Source organism: Leuciscus leuciscus, assembly GCF_965113295.1.
Source record: "Leuciscus leuciscus genome assembly, chromosome: 23".
Taxonomy (NCBI): Eukaryota; Metazoa; Chordata; class Actinopteri; order Cypriniformes; family Leuciscidae; genus Leuciscus; species Leuciscus leuciscus.
In genome coordinates, this window is record NC_138747.1 from 3,591,434 (window position 1) to 3,611,320 (window position 19,887).

Below are 19,887 nucleotides of genomic sequence, written 5' to 3' on the forward strand. Positions count from 1 at the left end.
TGTGTGTGTGTGTGTGTGTGTGTGTGTGTGTTAAGAGATCATGGCAGATGAAGAAATTTGCAACACAGAGGCAAACAAATCTAGTTTATTTTATAAGAAGTCTCTTTTGTTCACAAAGGCTGCATTAATTTGATCAAAAATACAGTAAAAACAGTGAAATATTATTACAATTTAAAATAGCTGTTTTCTATGAGAATATATTTTAAAATGTAATTTATTTCTGTGATCAAAGCTGAATTTTCAGCATCATTACTCCAGTCTTCAGTGTCACATGATCCTTCAGAAATCAGTCTAATATGATGATTTGATGCTCAAGAAACATTTCTGATTATTATAAATTTTGAAGTTTTTGCTGTAAACAGTGATTTTTTCCCCAGACAAACAGAAAGTTCAAAATAACAGCATTTATTTGAAATAGAAATCTTTTGTAACGTTATAAATGTCTTTACTGTCACTTTTGATCAATTTAATACATCCTATTTCTTAAAAAATGTCTTACATCAATAGATCTCAACATTTTAAATCATATATACTGTATATAAATCGTATATTCCTGTATATATATATATATATATACAGGAAGAGAAGAGAGAAGAGCACAGGACAATCATTTTGCTTGCCAGATTCAAACCCATGTCATCCACGCGAGCACCACACAGCATCAATGTGTCAGAACATGAGTCAGAATACTGGAGAAATTTTGCTTTCATTTATCGGCAAACCACAGGTTTATGTTGAAACGGTTAACATCCAGCATCCTGCCATGGGGGCGATGGAGATTCCAGGTTTTTGCTGTGTTTCCTGCAGTCGTCTTTAGAAGTCAAGATCACGCTTCATTAATTCAGCAATCAGTTTGAGTAACGTGAGAGCTGACGGATGAGGGAGTCACTCTTGCTCTCCGAGTTTCCTGTTCCGGAGGGCCTCAGGGACACACTGGAGAAACATAAAGACCCATACATACTGCTAATAAAGATTTCAGATGTGGTGCCCGGAGGGAAACGACCGGGGTTGGTTGTGTACTAACTACTATGAAATGCAAGGTGAGTTTTCACAATAAGGACATATACGGCTGTGATTCACTGGGTGTACATCATAACACCATTGTACCATTGACAGCTCTTGGAAATGTGTCTCCTGAAATGTAACCTTATAAGGAATTCAGCCAATAGACAAAATACAGGTGTGACTTGGTGATGCAATCGTTTTTAACAAAAGTGAAACACATTGATATGGCATCATTGTGAACATTTAAAAGAGTTCAAATTAAGTTTATCAAACCCACGGGCTGACTAATGAGGAATGGATGTCATGGAAGTGCACTACAAAAAAAATATTTTCTTTCTTGGTTTTGTTTTCCATTAACTCAAGAAAGGTTTGAAGAAAAATGACTTAATATCTTAAGTTTTGTTTTCTGAAAAATGCAAACTTAAGTGAGTTTGTGCTTAAAACCAAGAAAAAAATCTGCCAAATGATTTTGGTTTCTCCTTGAATTAAGTTTATTTTTTCTGACCCCACTGGCAGATAACTGTTCTTGTTTTAATCATGAATGTGATTTTTGACACATTTTGATACATTTTTTAAATCTTAAACCTTTCGACATTTCAAGTAAATGCATCTTGATTTAAGAATGCCTATATCAATATTAGAAACCAAAAATACTGAGGAAGAAAATCTTTTTTTTTCTTTTTTTTTTTTTGCAGTGTGGTTGCCTAACTGTTCCTTAAACCTAATAGGCATTAAAACCCAAGTGGTTACCACCTATCTCTTTCAAAATCATAGCCAACAACATAAATTAATTCCTGACAACACAGCCACCCACACATGAACACAGAACAACTTAATGAGGCCCTGTACCAGCCCCTAGGGCTCACCGACTTCACTTTTTCCAGCTTCTAACACAAAGTGTCCATGTGAACGCATCTGATCTGGGCTAAATGATATGCATATAGGGGAGTTTAAATGCACAGTCTCGAATGAAGCCTTATCATGGAGACAAGTCGAACTAAAAGTCGACCTAAACCTACTGAACTACTAAACAAGCAGCCACAATAGAGTTTGTGTTTATTCAGATATGCACCTTTGAACGGAGCACTGTGCTGAAAGTATGCTAGAGTCGTCACACCCACCTTCAAAAGATTCGTCAAAGTTACGTTTAAGCTTGGCTTCACTAAAATGCAAAGGTTAAAAAAGAAAATGTTTGTAAAACTGACCAGCAATGCATATTTAAAAACTCAGGAGGTGAAGCCTTCTAAGAAAGCATGCATGCTAACGCCTATTGCCATTCAGAGTTAAATGACAAGAGAAAATGGTCTTGCACAAATACAATGCGGTTCTCAAAAGAGAAACTGAAGCAATGTAGCAACTATCTAAGCAACTCATTAAGAAAATGATGTAGCGAATGCATTCTGGGTTAGAGGGGAAAACAGTCTATGGTTCTAAATCGGTCATATTCTGGTATTACGTAACACTAACCTTAATGAGACGTGTTATAAAACCAGACCTGCAACTCAGCTATGCACAGAGACTCTTATGAATGAAAGAGCAGTGGATATAGAAAGTACAAAATGCCTGCTTCCAAAAAAAAAAAATCTGGTACTCTTATCAAACAAGGCCTGACTAGTAAGTCATTTGAATTTAATTGTTTAATGCACTAGCTAAGCAACGCTGATTGCGATAATGTATGTTTAGCTGCTAAGCAGAGATAATAGAGTCGTAAAGGTGTGCTGTCACTGAGGAAGGATGTTTTACTGGACGTGAGGCTCTTAGGAATAATAAATTACAGCGAGACCTGACGGTATTTTATGCCTGCTTTCCGGGCTCCTGCAAACCTTTAACCCTCCAAAGGGCCAGTAGTCCACAGCAGGAGGTAAAGGTTGGGAAAGGTGCTCATATAATGGGCTTTGGGTGTTTGAAGGTGTGTTTAAATGCTCACATGCTAGAGCTCATCTCCAACACACACACACACACACACAAAAGCTCTTTACAGCCCCCTTGCCACGTGGCACAAAATGACTAGGAGCTGATTTTGTATCATGTTCATTATATTTAACATTTCATGAATTTATCAAACTGCAAAATGCCTATATATAATATTACATACAATTAATTTATTTGTACAATTGTCTTCCTCATCCACAGGTTAGCAGACAACTAATTCTTTACATTTTCTGAATAAAATTAGTGATTAAAGGAACACTCCACCGTTTTTTGAAATAGGGCTTATTCACCTTCTTTCCTACATTTAGATAGGTGGGCAAATGCATTTTTGTCTCAGTGCATGCATTGTTTTAGTTTGACAGGGTCGGTGCTAGCTTAGCTTAGCATAATGAATGGAATCCTTTGTTGCCAGCTAGCATGTCCTGAGTAAAAGTGATATAAAAAATTTAAAAACCCACCTAATTACTTCTTGTGGCCTGCGTATTCACAACAAGTACAAATAGCGATGCAGATTAACACTAGACGATTTCCTATGCAGATATTGACTTGGGACTATATTAGGGGGAAGCACAGGTGAAGCACTGCTACTTGGGCGCAGAGATATCACGCCCAAGTAGCAGTGCTTCGCCTGTGCTTCCCCCTAATATAGTCCTTAATATACAAGTCAATATCTGCCTAGGAAATCGCCTAGTGTTAATCTGCATCACTATTTGTACTTGTTGTGAATACGCAGGCCACAAGAAGTAATTAGGTGGGTTTTTAAATTTTTTTATATCACTTTTACTCAGGACATGCTAGCTGGCAACAAAGGATTCCATTCATTGTGCTAAGCTAAGCTAGCACCGACCCTGTCAAACTAAAACAATGCATGCACTGAGACAAAAATGCATTTGCCCACCTATCTAAATGTAGGAAAGAAAGTGAATAAGAAAGTGTTCCTTTAAAAAACTTGCCGCCACGATGCTAGGGTGTTCCTTACAGACCAAGTAAAAATGTTTTTTTTAAAAGTCCATCCTTGATACTGTATCTGTATGATATTCTGGTATATGACTATATGACTCGGGTTCCTCATTCAATGTAATTTTAATGTTTCCTGGGTGATGGATTAGAAAAGAAACAGCATGCTTTAACCAGAGACACAACATGAAGAATCATTCACGTCTGTCGCGCACATGCTGCAGGATGGGTTAAAAAACACATGGTTAGGGGTATGTTAGGCAAGCATGAGCAATAGTAAGAGTCATGCATGCCATAGCAAACACCACTAAATAGAAACACTAACATGGTTTCCACAAAAATATTAAGCAGCAATGAAATAGAAATGAGCAGCAAATCAGCACATTAGAATGATTTCTAAAGGATCATGTAGAAAATTTTGCTTTGAATCACCGGAATAAGGATATGTTTACATGACAACGATGTACTAAAAACGGTGAGATTTTTTCGCATACAGACGACAACGTTGTCAAAATGATCTCCTTCACATGGATCCACGAAAACAATTAAAATGTTATATTCTGCTGCCAGGCCATTAGTTGGCAGTGTAACGAAACACTCTGCGCCTATAGACTGAACACACAATACACATGCATATAATGTCACCGTTTCCACAAATTTGAGTTTGATAATGGTAGGGTTGAAACCCAACTTCAAAAGCTTGCGTTTTCAGGCCGTTGTCGGGTAAAATAACGGCCAAAACGCATACAAAGTTATCTGTTTTTAGTTGAAAATGGTGGCCCTGGAATTACATTTTCTATTTGAATATACTGTAAAAAGTGCTTTTAAATTGAAATATTTCACAATGTTTTTACTGTATTTTGATCAAATAAATGCAACCTTTGTGAGCATTAGATACTTCTTTAAAAAAAAAAAAAAATCTACAGACCCCAAACTATCATGTTTCGTATACTGCCGAAGTGGAGAAATGACACAAATAATGTTAAGATTGTCAAGCTCTAATACCAGACGCCTCCAGCTGATGTTCTGTTCATCCACCTTAAACAGGAGGAGGCCGCTCTGACCTCAGTTTTTGGCAGAGTAAATGAGGGGCATGCAACAGTGATTTCATGGGATGATGGCATTAGTGCATGTACACACTCCACACGCAGCACACACCCTGACCTCTAACTCACATTCCCCACCGCACACACATTTATTTATCTAATGACTGCATATCATAGACTTCTATTGTTTATATACAAAGCTAATTATAATTACTAGAGAGTAAACCACTAACATTTAAAGTCTTCTTATTAAAACATTGTTTTCTATATTTGTGAACCATTTTTCTAATTAAAGGGATAGTTCACCCCAAAATGATCATTTATTTATATATACTTTATAGCGGTTTATACAATACAGATACAAAAGAGCTTCACAGAAATACAGGAAAATAACAGAATCAAATAAGACTCATTCTAATTCTGCTCTAAAATAACTATAGTGTCATTATTCAGTTCAGTGTTGATTCTGTTCAGTTCATCAATCATGAAACCAGTTCAATTCAGCTGTAAGCAATTCTGCAGAAGACAATAGTGTTGATTCAGTTCAGTTCAATTACAGTGTCGATGTTGCAAAATTTGTCAATTATAAAACAAATTCAATTCAGCTTTTATTGAATGTGATACAAAAAAACAAAACAAAAAACAGACATTTGTAACGACATAAGGATCAATTATTGAATTATCATTTATGGTGAACTATCCCTTTAAGGACATCCCCTCAGATTTAGCTTGCTTAGAGACAATTCTCCCCAAACTATATAAGAAAACCCACACACACCATCCTTTGGATATCTTAAAGATATTATATAAGCGAACTGTATAAGCTGCATAATGACTTCCCCATCCAAGGCACATTTCATTTTAAGTTAAATGTCAGTATATGCTTTTTCAAGGCTGCATTTACAGTACGATTGGAATTTTGCATCACCTCTGATATTGCTTACTTCTCTTCTCGGCTGGTGTATTTCTAAGATCAAACGCATCAGCCTCTGGAAAAACACTGTCCCAAAAGCCTCCGTTTGCTTCAAATGCAAGACAAACACAGCATGCTAATTAACTCTCCAACCTTCTAATTATGGAAAGGGCAATGTCTGATAACGCGTACTACGAACAGCTTAACATCTGCGGACATTCGCTGGTCATGGATATGTGTTCTTTCCATTATAATAACGTATGTGTGTAAATGTGCGAGTACACGCACGTCTAGAGACATAAATGCCTTTGACACTCGGAGTGGGTGGACTGTGGGTTGTGAGAGCTCATGAGGCAAAGTCCCAATGCACGAGTTAAAAGTGCCATGTGTGCCTCCTTGACATTGACATTTCAACATAAACACTGACACCTCATCAATCCAAATAGCAGGAGACCGGAGGTGAGCACCAGAACATGTGTGCATGAGTCACAGCCTTGCAAACCCTCCCTGGACCCACACATGGACATCAAGCAATCTGTCTCACGCTTCATTTTGGGACAGAAAACAAGATGGCGTAGAGCTGGTATGATGTATATACCTGTGCAGGGGTCAAAATCAGGAAAGATTCTGCTTTACCATTTATAACAGTATATTTAGGCTATATTTTATAGAGATAGTTCACCTAAAAATGAAAATTCTGTCATTATTTACTCATCCTCAAGTTGTTCCAAACCTGTATGAACTTCTTTCTTCTGCTGAACACAAAAGATGATATTTTGAAGAAGAGTTGATGGGTCTTTTTCCATACAGTCAATGGGACTCATCAACTTTTCTTCAAAATATCATCTTTTGTGTTCAGCAGAAGAAACAAGTTCATACAGGTTTGGAATTTTCATTTTTGGGTGAACTATCCCTTTAAGTCTGTATGGGTCTGTTTGTTGTTTCTAATTCAAGAATAATGTGAAGAATCAGTTTTTACACTGATGCTAGACATTAATTTGTTATAAAAAAATCTGGTCTTTTGGTTTGGGTCCAACAAATTCCAAACGATACAAGAAAAACATAAAAGTTGATGCACTGTATCTTTTATTTTTTTAAATATTTGATTAATTGGATTATCAAGAAAAGGCATTATCCGAATTATACAGTTATCTTTATGATGTAAAAGATTTGTAAATATTTAACGCTTTTTAGCTGTAAATTCGTACTAAAGTTTGTTTAAAAATTTTGGCAATACATCCATATTGTACGTTTCAGAATCTATCCAAATGTACTTTTTTTTTACCTGCACTGTAAAAAATGATTTTTTGGTGAAGTAAATACTACTGAAAAAAACAATGTAATTTACATGAAAAAGTTAGTTCAGGCAAGAATTACAAAAACTAAGTAAATTCCATATCAGTACTTAATTCAAGCGAAATGAAATGAAAGCGTAAATATCAACTCAATAAAATTAAGTAAAAATTACTCAACTTTTCTGATACTGGGGTTCCCATCATGCACTGGACCTTGAATAATTAATGAGGTTCATTTTTCACTGGTTTCCAGCTGTATTTACACTGTTTTATCATTGCTTTTGTTGTCAGGATTAGTAACTTGCCATTTTGTGACATTTCGAGTAAATTTTCTGCTCAAAATGACACATTCAAACACAAAAACGATCCATCAAATGTTACCGTCATTGTGTATTGTCTACCAAGTATTGAGGTCTTTGCATTCACATGATGCTTAACATCTGATATGATATAGTATAAATTACTTAGGTAATCTAAGTAAAACACATACTATAAATGACTGGTATAATTCAATATTATTGTTTGAGTGAAATGTAATGCAAAGGAAATTTCAACTAAATCAATATTGATCAACCTTTTACTAGCCAAGTTAAAATTACTTATTTTCTTTGTTACTTTCACTTAACTAGGTTAAGTAAAGTTTACTTCATTCCATATTCCAAGTACATTTAACTTAAAGATTTCTAATTAAAGCTACTGATGAATATGTTTAGGTTTTTACTTGGCAAATCTTTGTAAATTTACTAGCATTTTCTGAGTGGAAAAAATTGCCTAGCTTTTTTCAAGTAAATCCTACTCCAAATTTTTTTCAGTGTGTAAATGTTACGTATTAATGCCTACATATAAACAACATCATGATACTTTTTTGTAAGTGGCAGAAGCATCAGTAGTCCCAGTGTAAGACCACAGGCTTGTTCCCCACACAAACTCACAAAAGATTTCAAAAGACACATTTCAATTTCACCCCATTAAGAGCGCGGTTAATGTGGCTTCAGGTCTCTGGTGTCATTCGTATACAAAATGACACTTTGTTTATAGCAAGACTGCAAATCACGATAAAAACATCTGTGTTATACCTCCCTTAACAAGAACAAGAGCAGTCCTATTTATCAGACATAAGCAGGAGGGCCGAACTGACAGAGGAAGTGGCCGACACTGTTTACATTTCTGTCTCTCTGAGACACGGAGCCAAAGTTTCCCACGCACCAGAGACGTCTTTCACCAACACACATCACGCTCCTAAACTTATCTTAATTAAAATATCGAATGTAAAACTGCAAATGAAAACAAGCTTGTCTTCAATCAAAGTGACAATTTTTTATTTTAATGCTATTATTTGGCCAACACCTGCAGAACAGCATAAGTCCGTTTAAACAACATTGATTATTTGACATGTCCCGGTCACAATTCTTAAACAAAACGTGCTATTGTGAGGGCACTAATATTTTTCCTCAATAAACTTTGGAAAAAGCAGGCTGACTTTATGTTTCTGTGTTCGTTATTTCATTCTATGGTTCACTAAAAGGAGTGACTATGTGGCCAAGAACAACATGAGTGGGAAGCCATGTATGAAAGTATAAAAAGAGACGATTTCAGGCAGAGTGTCTAGACGTTGTGAGGGAGGAGAGTGATTCTAAAAGTAGACATAAGCACGAGTAATAATTAAATTGTCCTAGGCCTACAAACGCTCTTGGCTTCCACTGTTTTGTTCCTATTCTCTCTCCATCCCTGTTTAAAGCAGTGCAGTGGCATTTTAATTAGTTCTTAAATTACCTTGCGGGTACAGATCGTCCTGGTAGAACATGGCACAAGCGATTTGACAGGAATCCGAGGCTATAGGTGTCACATTGTGTTTCAGGCAGGAAGACGAAGACAGACAGATCAAGTTCAGTACACTCAAAGTTTAATCTTAAAGGATTAATTCACTTTCAAAAAAATTTTTTGCTGATAATTTACTCACCCCGATGTCATCCAAGATATCCATGTCTTTCTCTCTTCAGTCGAAAAGAAATTAAGGTTTATGAGGAAAACATTCCAGGATTTTTCTACACAGAATGGACTTCAATGGCAACCAACTATTCCAATGTTCAAAGAAGGTTCAAATGTCCGTCTCAATGCAGCTTCAAAGTCTCGACACGATCCCAGTCGAGAAATACGGGTCTTATCTCGCGAAAGATATATATATATATGGAGTTTTCCTCAAAAACCTTAATTTCTTTTCGACTGAAGAAAGAAAGACAGGGATATCTTGGATGACATCAGGGTGAATAAATTATCAGCAAAACATTTTTTTGAAAGTGAACTAGTCCTTTAATACCCTAGGTAGGCAGACAGGTGATAGCAAACACAACTGAACGTAACAGTGACCGGGGACAGGGAATGAAGGCAAGGGCACAACTTTAAGTAACAAACACAAAAGAGATGATTAATAGAACACACAGCTGGTACAAATGAACTGATAATGGTGAGCATGGTAACAAAGGAGTGGCGGGAAAACTGAACAAAGAAAACATGTGACTAAATGAAAACAAACTGAATATAATAGTGACAATAGGGTATATAACAAAATATTTAAGAAATATATAAGAAAACTATAACAATACTGGTACTTTAAAGTAGTTAAAAACATTTTTAACATACATTTATAAAATAAAAGCTCATACAAACAGCAAAGAAGGAATTAAAAAATACAGAGAGAGGGAGCTCAACTATTATGTCAGAATTTTTGTTTGATCAATTTATTTTGTAACCTTTGCATTGTGGCTTTTGTCAATATTATCAGCTAGTTTGTGATGCTTGGCCTGGGGAGGGCCGTCGCTAGATGATATTTTAAAAGAATATTGGTAACCAAACATTTTCAGTTCCCCATTGACTTCCATAGTATTCTTTTCATACTATGGAAGTCAGTGGGGACCAGCAACTGTTTTGTTACCCACATTCTTCAAAACATCAAAGAAACTCATACTGCTTCAGGACTTGAGGGTGAGTAAATGAAGAACTATCATTTAAAAAAAGTGAACTATCCCTTTAACGGTAGACATTCACGAAGGTAGAGCTAAAAATGAATGCAATAGCAAAAGCAATTGAGATATTAAAGGCACACTATTCAGTTTCCGTTTTTCTCAAACAGCGCCCCCTAGAGTCGCTATGGAGTACTTGTATTTAACGTTACTGTCCGACCGCACTTTCTTCGTTTTCTTCGTCGACTCTAGTGTCTTCCATAGAGGCTGCTTCATATGTTGTTGATGTATGTGACGTCGTACCGTAAGCAAATTGTGATTCTCGCGAGATTTGTCGTGGCGCCACCTCTCAAACCTGCATTGCTGGTTTTGCCAGCTGCTTTGCTATCAGGATGATTCGCCCTACTACAAGTTCGTTTACCATCTAAATGATTTCGAAGCTGTTATATTAAGGTACAAATCTTGCATAGTGTGCCTTTAAAGAGATCTCATTTGTGATTTTCCATTCCCGTGGGGAAGAGCATGGGGTTTCCAATTCCGTTTCACACATTCTGCTGTGTCCCAGCGGACACATACCAAACACTGGTCAGATAAGATTGGGAGTCAGTGAGAACTGCCCATTACCTAAACTATCCCACCCAGTGTAGAGCAATCCATACAGGGCTATCGTCCCAGTTCCTGTATCAGCACAGGAAGAACCCTACAGGATGGCCACCCTTCAGTTCCCTGGACGCCCGGAAAAACTGGTGACAGCAAATGCGTCAAATGGAAGAGAGAGGACCTCTGGTTTATGTTAGGTCAATGTGCGTGAGAAAACGAGAGAGCGGTGAGAAAGGGAGGAATGGAAAGAAATATACAGAGTTCTCATGAGTGTTGACGGACATGGGCGGTCAATCTAACAGCATTGTTTTTATAGTGACTTACAAGCATGTGACGTTGAACAGGTTTTGAACTTTTTGCCAATTCATCAGCCATGAACATCACCCTTGTGAGCAATCAAGTTAACCATGACCAAAGTCAAGCATTTAAAGCGCAACAGTCAGGTTCTGGAAGAAATATATGAAATCTCCTTAGAGAAATTAATATTAATATTTTAATAGATAGTGTATAAACATTCAAGACAAGTCTAAAAAAAAAAAGGTTTAATAGCCAAATTTCCAGTAAAGAATTGCACGACCCATAATCTTGAGAACAGTTCAACCAATCAGAGAAGTCACCGTTACTATAAAGCATTGTGAATGTCAATCAAACTATCAAAATATAATTTTTTTGCCATACACTTAAAATATATTGTTTTTTAGAGTCAATAGTTTTATTTAACAATGTTTCTTATTCAATTATATAATTTTCAATGCTTAATTTTCCCTTTGGAGAAAATAAATGAGAAAAATACTTGGGCAGTCACATCTAATGGCTTCAAACATCATTACGTGCCAGTAAAAAAAAAACAGGTACACTATCAGTCCATTTTTATGAGGCAAACAATCATCCGCTGCACATTATAGGTCGTTGACAGTATTTACAGACTCATGTTTATTCTTTTGACAAAGTGGCGCCATCTACATTGGTGATTCACATGGGACAGTCTAGTGTGAAGGGAACCCACGGTTGCTGTAGAGACAGAGGGTAAAGAGACACCTACACTGACCACGGCACAGTCTGTGAGTCATGAGAATGAGGCTAGTTCACAGGAAACGCATCCCACACGAGTCCTGTGGGCTGAGCACTTTGGGTCAATCAGCTGTGCCAACATGAATGGAGTAGGCACACCGTTAGACATGTTGTCTCTAGGTGGGAAATAAGAGGAATTGACATTCTGTGCTTGTTAAATTTTCTGTAACACACATGTTTTTATAAAGTCAGTTTCAATAATCCAAATGTCACTCATGCAATGATGTAAACTGTGCAACTGGGCGTTTTGACGGCATGCTGTCAACCCCCGAAAATGACCTAATTCTGTTTATGTTAGGCCTGGGAGAACTCTAATTGGCACACTTGGTTGGATACCGGTATGCACAACTTTTTTAGACATGGTCAACCACTGGTCAATGGAAATGGGAAAGCTTTAACATTTACACTTGAAATTTCAACATTGGCAATTTAATTGAAATATATTCTCAATTTATCATGTAAATGTTTAGACATTCATTCTTCATTATTATATTTTCAACATCCTAGAATAATTGAAAAATGAAAACTAACTCTTAAATTTAAACATCTTCTTTGGCAAGATTACAACTCTGCTAACTCTGGACATTCATCATGCAAACCAACATCCTGGGATGTTTTTAAACAATATTAAAGTCATTACACGTAATTTCAAGTAATTTCTAAGCAAAAGCATTTAGATCAAAAAGGTTTTTAAGATTATTACAACATAAATTTCGTCACACATATCCAGACTTTTGACTGGCAGTGTATAATTTATCAGAGAGACATTCAATGGACATTTAACTTGATGGCAAAGGTCCTGTTGTTAACTTTTTCACCGTTTTGCAGCAGGACAGTAGCTCTGTTCAGGACTGGCTGATAAACTAGAGTGCTGTACACTGAACTGAGCGAGTGGGAATTGAACAATGGCCGTATTATTGACAGTGTCTTGGGTTATATGCTGGCAGGCTAACAGCATCTGACACAATGTGCGTTTGTTAAGATGGTTCCGTCTCATACACCATTCATATTATATAACAGTCTGTTCGGTTCTCAGAAAGATGCAAACACAGTAATGTGTACCCTGAATATTTAAGATTTGTCATTGCTGGCGGGTGCTTCGCATTTTCTTGAAATCTTGTGTGTGTAACATTCTTTAACCAGGTACATGCGGTGATGGGTTTAAAACAAACATTTTAAATGTAAAATTGCCTCCCTTTCAATTCATGTGTGTGAATTTGAATTGGCCACACCCCAAAGGAAGTTAATTCAATTAATTGAATTGCACTTCAAAGTAATTCAACACAGGAAATGCATTGAGCGAAATGTGCTCTTTCATCCTGGAAAACAGTTTATTCCATTACTAAATATGTTCTAAATACAAATTTCTGTTATATTTGCTCATCATTTTCTGTTCGTCAGGCCTATAAACCTGAAAACTTCAGGCTTTTAAAACCTTTTTCAAGGTTTTGTCAAGCCAACATTCAACGTTTTGTCAGGACAAATTTAGCTTTTTTATTTAAAAGCTGAACTTACATAAACGTTTTTGAATGAATATTTGAACTCTACTTCCTCAATTGTAATTCAGTTGAAATTTAAAATAGTATCACTACTTGTAAAGTATTACGCCTTCTTCAGGGTTTTCATGTATGCAGAGCCTGACTGGTGCAACACGAGTTATCTTTGCAGCAGCCTATCTAGTAGTATTTCAAGATATCAAGTTCCTCCTATATCCGTCTGTCTTATGACCATTTACTTTTTTACAGAATCTGTTTTTCCTTTCTATCCCGGTTGTGTTTACCTTTCTCCCTGGTGCTGAGTGTTCCCAGGACATCCACGTCAGCTTCCATCTACCTACAGCTCTGATAAAACCCAGTGTTATGCACACTGAGATAAGGCTCACTAAGTCAATACCAAAATATCCTCTTTTAGACAAAAACATTCTCCATATCTTTACAAAATAAAATCTGGTTTTGGAATGGAATGGATACGGGAGTAACTAAAACTAAAACTTTTTAAGAAGTGTTTTTCAGTAATGTGACAGCAGTTTTAAAACAGTGTAGCTTTTCCAGTAACAAGCTACTAAATAAAAGAATAATTAATTCCTGTGAATTTTTTTTAATCTGAATGAACAGATACATTTTTTTTTTTAAATGGCACCATTCACAAAGTACATATTTACTGTATTTTCTGGACTATAAGTCGCACTTTTTTTCATAGTTGAGCTGGTCCTGCGACTTATAGTCAGGTGCGACTTATATATCAAAATTAATTCATACTGACTGACATGAACCAAGAGAAAAATAAACCAGTGTTTTCTGTGTCAGTGTCGGCTGCAAAGATGAAGTTGACGATGCTGACTCGCGATCTTCGCAGTAAACGCACCAGAGAGAAATGCACATTTCATACGGATTATATAAGAAGAGAGCAGTCTGTTTTCTTTCATTTTGAATTGTTCTGTTTAAAAGTAGACATTTCAAGCTTTCTAAATATGTCTCAGGTCTGTGAGGCAAGTAGGCTACCTTATACGCTGAGTTTCGGTTCATTTATGAGACGAGCTCCAGTTCACGCGCCAGCGCCTTCGTGCCGTGATTATCTATTTTCTACTACATTTACTTCTTATTTATTAAATCCAGGCAATTGATGAAACATTGATTAAAATTAAGATACAATTAATACAAAACAAAATTAAATTTAAAGACAGGCTTTGTGCTTTCTGTTTGAGGTCTCTGTGAAAGTTTTAAAGCAGTCTTTTAGTGCCGCTTTCAGAGCGCTCACGTCCGTAACGGAGAACTGTCCCGTCCGTAACATTGTTTTTTTTTGTGTGAAATAAATTTCTAAATAAATGCGACTTATAGTCCAGTGCGACTTAGCCTATATGTTTTTTTCCTCTACATGACGTATTTTTTGACTGATGCGACTTATAATAATATATAATAATTTTGTGTTTACAGTCTTAACCAAGATGTATATCTTCAACAAATGTCAAATTTAATGTCTCTCCTTACATGATGCTATCCCTGAATTAATTTCACAAAATAGCAGTGTTCATTCTATTCATTTATTCATTCAGTTTGCAAATTTAGGATAAATTAATTATAACATTAAATTAACTTTGAAACCAAAGCATTCCTCTAGTTCAAACATGGTAGTAATGCCAAGGTCATGGATTTGATTCCCAGAAATGCATGACTGATCAAATGTATACCTCAAATGCAATGTAAGTCACTTTGGATAAAAGAGTCTGCCAAATGCATAAATGTAAAGTCACTTCCCAAACACTGCTGCATTAATACAAATGCTCGCACACACACACACACACGTCTGTTTTTCTGTTTGCCGGAGGGAGGGTCACCAGTGCACTGCTTGACCGAGCTAATAGACAAATAACAGGCGCACTTCTATGAATGATGGTGAACTGCTTATTGTGATGATGAGGGGGGTTCCTCCAGAAAACCACTGCTAATTGGTTGGGCTGTTAGATATGGAATTTGTTAAACTTTGCGGTTGGTCTAGCCTGCAGCCAAAAAAAGTGACTGGTGTCCTTCTAAGAAAACCAAACATTTGATTTAATTGAAAAATGGTTTGCCAAATGAGACATTTGTGACTAAATTGTGAAAAAAAGCATTAATGTCATAGTGTGGCACTGAATACATCTGCCTGCCTTTAACGTCTAACAACTGATTTATTCAGCTGCAAATGATCTATTGACATCCATTATGTAAACATTACAACAACAACAAAAAAAAACATTTCTTTGGAATTGGAACAGCCATTTCCAAACAACCATACCTGCAAACTTCCACAAAGATTGCTGGTTTTGTTTAGACGTGTGCTATTCGTTCTTAAGGAAGCTGCTATTTTGATCAACCCAACTGTGAATGGCAATTGTAGGTCTACTGTTTCATCTACATGCAAAACCCACGCACTGTTTGTTTTACTTGTTTCCATAGTGATGTTGTCATCCATTAGAAGCTGAACTCAATAGCTCAGGCTGAGCTAAGATAATAGTCCTGGAAGTGTTTGTGTCTGTCGGATTCCTCACATCGTTTACATTGTTCAACCACTCGATGAGACCAGTGTTACTCACTGACCCCTTTTCCGGTGTATTAGAGGAAACAGCATGACTCAGATGGATTGCCTAACCCCCCCTCCCGCCCAATTCACCCAGCTTGGTTAGGGAACTACAACCATGCAATGTGCAGATGTTGCTTATTTTCAACTGCTTTTAAGGAAACGACTCTTGAAAAGTAACATATCTGGTCAAATATAGCCTTAGGAGAGACTTCCTAATATTGCTTTTCTTGTACATTTAGAAAGTACTTGACTTGTCAAACTCAGAAGTTTTATTATAGTTTGGTGGAATAAGATCCAGACGACTATAATAAGTAAGTATAACCGTAAATAAAAGTAGCTGTTACTATATATTTGCCAAGATGAGCTACCATGTAAATCTAGCACATCAGAAGTGGGACTATTCGGCCATAACCTAACCCATAGCTAAAGTATTGTGAATCTTTTATCTGATCAGAAAGATGTTTTATGGCTCATTGGCACTTGCCTGGTTGTCCTAGATACAATCTTCACCGTTAGCTTTAATAACATGACATCTGCAAGTCTCACAACAGGAGATAATCCTTAAATGGATCAAGTGTATTTTCCTTGCTGCAAAATACAACATTTCAAACTTCATAACGTTAAGTTTTTAATATAAAACACAACGCTAAAGGTTGAACTCCAGTCAAGCAAGCTGTGATTTGAAAATAGTGGCACGCACTTATTAAGATAATCATGGTATTCTCTGTAGGAAAAGCAGAAATGCACTTTCTGAGCATTTCTTGCTTTGAGTTAGATAGCAAGTTTTCACATAATGACAAAACATGATGCCTTTAACATAATAATGAATATGCAAGATGGAGGGAAAAACAGCAAGACGCAATACAAGGGCGAAAATATGTCTCTATGATGTATATGTACAGACACTTTTATCTTTCAAATCTAACTTTGAGAGAAAAGTTCAAAAATGTATATTCCTAAAAAATAATGAATATGTGAGACAAGGGAAAAACCAAGATGAGAAGCAATAAAGACATTTTTCTAACTAGCTCTGCCTTTATCTACCAGTCCTAACATGGTGACAAAATTACTAAAAACAATTCAAGCTTTGCACTTCTGCAATACATGTGTTCTATAGAAATTCAACAGCACAGCATGAAGGTGCGTAAATCTCAAGCCTCGGAAGCTAAGGGCAATTCTAGAGGCCTGTCCTTGTGCACTTGCAGAACCAGCTCTGTCGGATATGTCAGTGTCCTTTCCCCTGTCGCTGTGGGTGAGGTTTGAATGAACCTTGGCTGTTGTTGCAAAAATGGTTTTCACAGCCGGAGAGTCATCAATTAAAACACACCAAGTACCAGGGTTGCTTTACATAACTCAGCTAATAGCATCTCTGTGATCCTTTAAGAGTCTCCATTTGCAGCTGAGATATTACATACATTTAGATGGCAAAACTGTCTGTATTATACATAAATCATCATGCTCTGATTCGTGGCTAATTTATCACTAAGTTTATTAGCGTAAAAACTTAATGTTCCTGATTAAGTCTGTGCTTCAATGAGTTTTCTTCCTGTAATATTTGTGGAGCAGTTAATATTTAGCTTTGCGTGTACCCAGCTACACCTTGCAAGTGCTTACTCTTATTTCGTAAAGTGTGTTAACCTCTAAACATGTGTGTGTTTGTGTACATGTGTGTCTCCTTGGGTGGGTGTGTGTGTGTTTGCATGTCTTCTTTGCTGTATGTGTTTGTTGTAGGTTTACGGTTTAAGTGGCTGCTTGTATCACTGTTTGTGACTGTAAATGTGTGTGTGTGTGTGTGTGTGTGTGTGTGTGTGTGTGTGTGTGTGTGTGTGTGTGTGTGTGTGTGTGTGTGTGTGTGTGTGTGTGTGTGTGTGTGTGTGTGTGTGTGTGTGTGTGTGTGTGTGTGTGTGTGTGTGTGTGTGTGTGTTTGCTATTATACACACCTAATTGAATGGACTAAGCCCATCTTATCCATATCATTTCTTTCCATGTGTCAAAATCAAGGTCATGAGCTTGTGCTCATTTTAATGTTGCTACAAGAGAGATAGAGAGATAGATAGATGGATAGATAGAAAGAAAGAGAGAGAGACAGAGGAAAAAAAAGAACAAAAAGAAATGGTCAAACTGGAAAGTCAGGAATTATGAAAGCAAGAAAAAAAATGTACGAATGCAAGGATCTGATGAGAGACGAACAAGACATACCCTTCCTGCAACCTAAAACTAGAATCTGTGTCACTCGTATAGAAGTTAACAGTGTATTGAATAACTATTATTGAAAGTTTCCTGTTACCATGCCATTTACTATTACACAACTCGTCTCCCTACTGTCCGGCTTCAGTGTGGACGTCTCCAGGCAGGCTTCAAAGGTCAAGAGGTCACATTCCTGGAAACTCTTATAGCATTCTTCCACGGGGATGTGCTCTATGTGTGTGTACAGCGAAGTTTTATACATGGTGTGTGTCTATGTATGATGCATGTTTGAGTACATGTTAAAGTGCATATTTTTGTGGACAACATTCCTGCTGAATAGCAAAATCAAGTCTGCTACATGCACTTGTCATGCAGGTGATTTATGTGTTACAGCTCGACTTTTCTTTGCACGTGATGCGTCTGTTCGGAATACTTATTCTGATTGGTCCCTTACAGTATTCTGTGGTTAAATATTTTTGTATAATGATGCTAAATTGTATAACATTGTCCCAAGCATCTGATTCCCTAGCTTTAAGCCAATCTACATACAACTAAAGTAAACTCAAATCAACCTCAAGTTAATTCGCATTAATTTATTATGGTCCCACACATACCATAAACTTTTCAACCAACTAAGACTGAAAACTTAAAAGGATAATTCACCTAAAAATGTCAATTCTGTCATAATTTACAAACTCTCATGTCATTCCAAATGATGACTTATGTTGCATATAAAAAAACTCAATGAGGTTCAATGCATTGTATACTCTAAAATATATTATTTTATTTTTGATTTTGATTCTCTTTAAAGTTGAATTGCTTTCTGGATATTAAGTGGTGCCAAAGTTACAACCTTATTGCACTTTATCCAATCGCATTGAATTTCAATTACTGATTAATTTGATTGCATTAATTTCAATTACTGATGAAGGTGAATTTTAACTCTTAAAACTCGTAAAATTGAGTAGAAATGCCAAGTTAAAGATGTTGCAGTGATGAAAAGTCTTTTATAGTCACAAACAAAAAGGGAGGATTTATCCGCCCAATTAAATCACACTGTGACATCACAGATTAAGCATTGACGTATCGATTTCAAGTATTTGCTCTGTCATTCTGAAGTCCACAAATCAAAGTATAGATCCATATGTCATGTAGTCATATCTTTGCCATTTGTCACTAAGGTGTAACCATGCTGGGGTGGCACCATCATATTTTTCAGCAGTGCAATCCTGATTTACAATGTAAGAAGGAGGAGCTCTCTAATGGACCTGATGCAGAGGACCTGACAAAGGGTTTCCCCAAAACTCAGATGAGCCAGTTCTCAGTTTTTAAAGGTGGAGTGCAAAAGCCTTGACTAGCCAGGGAGGTGAAGGCTGACTGCTGGTGCTTTAGAGCACAGGTGTTTGTTTTGACAGCATGCTAAGAGACAAGAGACAAAAAGCCTGGCTAGTCCAGGTAATCCAGACACAAACACATGGAAGTACACACCGATATGAGCACGCTTGCAAGTGTACACTGCTATGGATGCCTGCTTCAGACACACAAGGGTGCGGTGCATTAGTACAACTTGTCTCTCACTCGCTGTCTTTGAATGGGCCACTTGGGCACTGCTTATGTCATCATTTCCAGCCTTTGCCACCCTAGAACACAAAATAAACAATGACAAGAAAAGAAGGCTCATATTAAGATAAACAGAACCATGATGGGGGAAGGCGCGAGACCTTACACACTACTTCCTCGCAATGACTCAGTGTTTAGACTGATACACTAATTTAGTGTTTGGCGGCACTAAACAGCAACATTTGAAGACGCATGTCCCGAAATCTCAAAACAGTTACTGGAAATCTGACATGTCTGAGTGTGTG

At 36.8% G+C, this 19,887-nt stretch overlaps 1 protein-coding gene across 1 annotated transcript in view; it reads left to right on the plus strand.

Annotated features, from left to right (window-relative positions):
- The first annotated feature begins 902 nt into the window (after window positions 1-902).
- Window positions 903-19,887, plus strand: part of tas1r3 (taste receptor, type 1, member 3) — a 42,819-nt gene continuing 23,834 nt past the window's right edge. Inside the window, exon 1 of the mRNA XM_082155801.1 lies at window positions 903-1,040. The gene's annotated coding sequence lies outside the window, so the exon portion shown is untranslated. The remainder of the gene's footprint in view (window positions 1,041-19,887) is intronic.